Raw genomic sequence first — 2,627 nt, 5'->3', positions numbered from 1 at the left:
TCCCCCATTTCCTTTACCCATCCCTCCCTCCACCCATCAAATTGTGTGGCCCTATGATTAACCCCCAACCCCATCTCCCTATTCCCACCCATCTTCACCTCCCTGCTCACACCCTTCCCCCTTGGATCCTCATACACATTCTACAATAATGGTCTTAATGATCTTATACCATATTGTCCTTATGGGACTGAGTTAGTTCACTTAGCAAAATGCTCTCCAGTTCCTCCCAAGGTAGGTAGTGATTTGCAAAATAATCATTCCTGTGTGCTGTGTAGTTTTCCATTGTGTGACTGTACCATAACTTCTCAAGCCATTAGATTGTGGTTGGACATTTGGGCTATTTCCATGTTCTTGTAATGGTGAGTAATGCTGCTATGAACATTGGTGTACAAGCTTCTGTTTGTGCTTCAGTTCTCATTTTTAGGGTTTTGTGTTTTGTGGGTTTTTTTTAAATTTTTTAATTATTTTTTTGTGTGTACTATCAAATCAGATCCGACTGGTAAAGGAGGAGATTGCCCCTCCTTCTCCAACAAAGCATCTGATGGATTCGAACTGCATGCCTCTGGGAAGGCAGTGCAGCTTCTTGCCACTAGGCCACCAGAGCTCCCTAAGTTCTCATTTTCAGAGTTCTTTTTCAGTTGAATTACCTATTATAATACATTGATTTTTTTTTTACTGTTTGAATTGTTTGTTAGTATGAATATAAAGTTCATAATTTCTGTCATCTGAAACTACAGTGAGATCTCAGAGGCATCTCCTTCATTAACGGCTTGCAGCAGAAAACATTGGTCAGCCTTCTTAGGGACTTCTTAGCCCTGGGTGGAAAGGCACTGGCAAACAATGGAATATTTTTGGTCATTTCTGGGGTGTGGCCAATGTATAGTCGATCAACTTCCTGCGAGTTCTTGAAAAGCAGAAAGGTGGGAACTGAACTAATTGAATCTTTTTCAGACATTTCAGGAACACCTTCAGCTTCCAGCTTCATGAAGAATAACTGTGGGTACTATCTGCCCAATCTGCCATCACTGCATTCATCTGCATGCATTGGGCAGCCTATAGTGCCCAGAAATGGACCATGAGCAGCAACTTGGCTTTGATGCACAGCAGCTCTTCAAAATACCCAGGTGAGTCGACCCCTACCATCCCAATGCCTCTGCCTCCCCTATCTCACCCACTATCTTTAATAGTATTGTTATGGATTTTTAACTTTTTAATATAACCCTCTTTATCTATCTATCTATCTATCTATCTATCTATCTATCTATCTATCTATATCTATATATCATCTATCTTACCTATTTATTTGTTAGCCTAGTGGCAAGAAGCTTTGCTGCAGTTTTGAAGGCACGTGGTTTGAGGCCACCAGCTGCTCTGCAGGAGGATAGGCAACCTCCACCTGTGCGATTAAATGCCTCTGAAAACTCGCAGGAGCGTCAGCTATGGGTCAGTTCCGACTTGATGGTACACAACAACAACAAGAGATGATAGAGATAGAGATGATAGAGATAGATGATAGAGATAGATATAGATTATAGAGAAATAGAAATATAGAGAAATAGACAAAAGACTAGTTAGATAGATAGATGATAGATGATAGATAGAGGGATAGATACTGTTAGTACCATTAAGTCAGAACTGACTCATCATGATAGATGGAGAAAAGAATGAAACTGTCAATGACTTCATTTTACTTGGATCCACACTTGGTACCAACAATTAAAAGATCAGGAGACATATTGCATTTGGAAAGTTTGCACTCAAGGACTTCTTCAAAGTACTACAGAGCAACGATGTCATTTTGAGTACATTTGATTCAGGCTATCGACTTTTCTATCACTTGCTATGCAGCTCAGGAGCCAGACAAAGAATAAAGATTACAGAAGAATTGATGCCTTTGAGTTGTGATGTTGGAGAAGAGTACTTTATGCCATGGATTGCCAAAAGAACAGACAGGTATCTTGGAGAAAGTAGAACCAAAGTTCTCCTTGGAGGCAAAGATGACAGAGCTCAGTCTCACATACTTTGTACATGTTGTTAAGAGAAATTATACCTTTGGGAAAGATGGGAAACTTGAAAAAAATAGGGAGTCAGTGTAAAAGAGGAAGACACTCATCCAGATGAGGTGACACGGTAACTGCTGCAATGGGCTCAAGTATGTCTGAAATAATAAGGATCACACAGGATAGGACAGGGCTCAGATCATAGAGTCACTGTGAGTCATATTCAATTCAATAGCACCTAACATTAACATCAATTATGAGTTATGATGAGTTGAATTTGATTCCATTAAGTGAGTATAATACATAGATGTTTGTATGTCTACCACTGTTGAGTCTAACTCATGGCTACCTTCCATATGGTTTTCAAAGCTGAAGTCTTTACAGGGAGAGACTATCTTAATTTCCTCCTAAATCCCAGCTGATGGGTTTCAACTATCAATTTTTCAATTAGCACCCTAACACCTAATCTACTATACTATTGGACTATGTAGAAGTGGTATCCACTTCCTAAACAACATGCATCTGGAAACTCTATGAACTTTGAGAAATGGTAACTATAGAAAGGCTTCAGGTCTCCTGTTTATAGGGTCACTACGAGTTGTGCTCGATGACAATCAACAATAACAA

Source organism: Elephantulus edwardii, unplaced genomic scaffold (genome assembly GCF_000299155.1).
Source record: "Elephantulus edwardii isolate Elephantulus edwardi_28Jun2011 unplaced genomic scaffold, EleEdw1.0 scaffold00165, whole genome shotgun sequence".
Classification (NCBI taxonomy): domain Eukaryota; kingdom Metazoa; phylum Chordata; class Mammalia; order Macroscelidea; family Macroscelididae; genus Elephantulus; species Elephantulus edwardii.
This window is presented reverse-complemented; position numbering follows the sequence as displayed.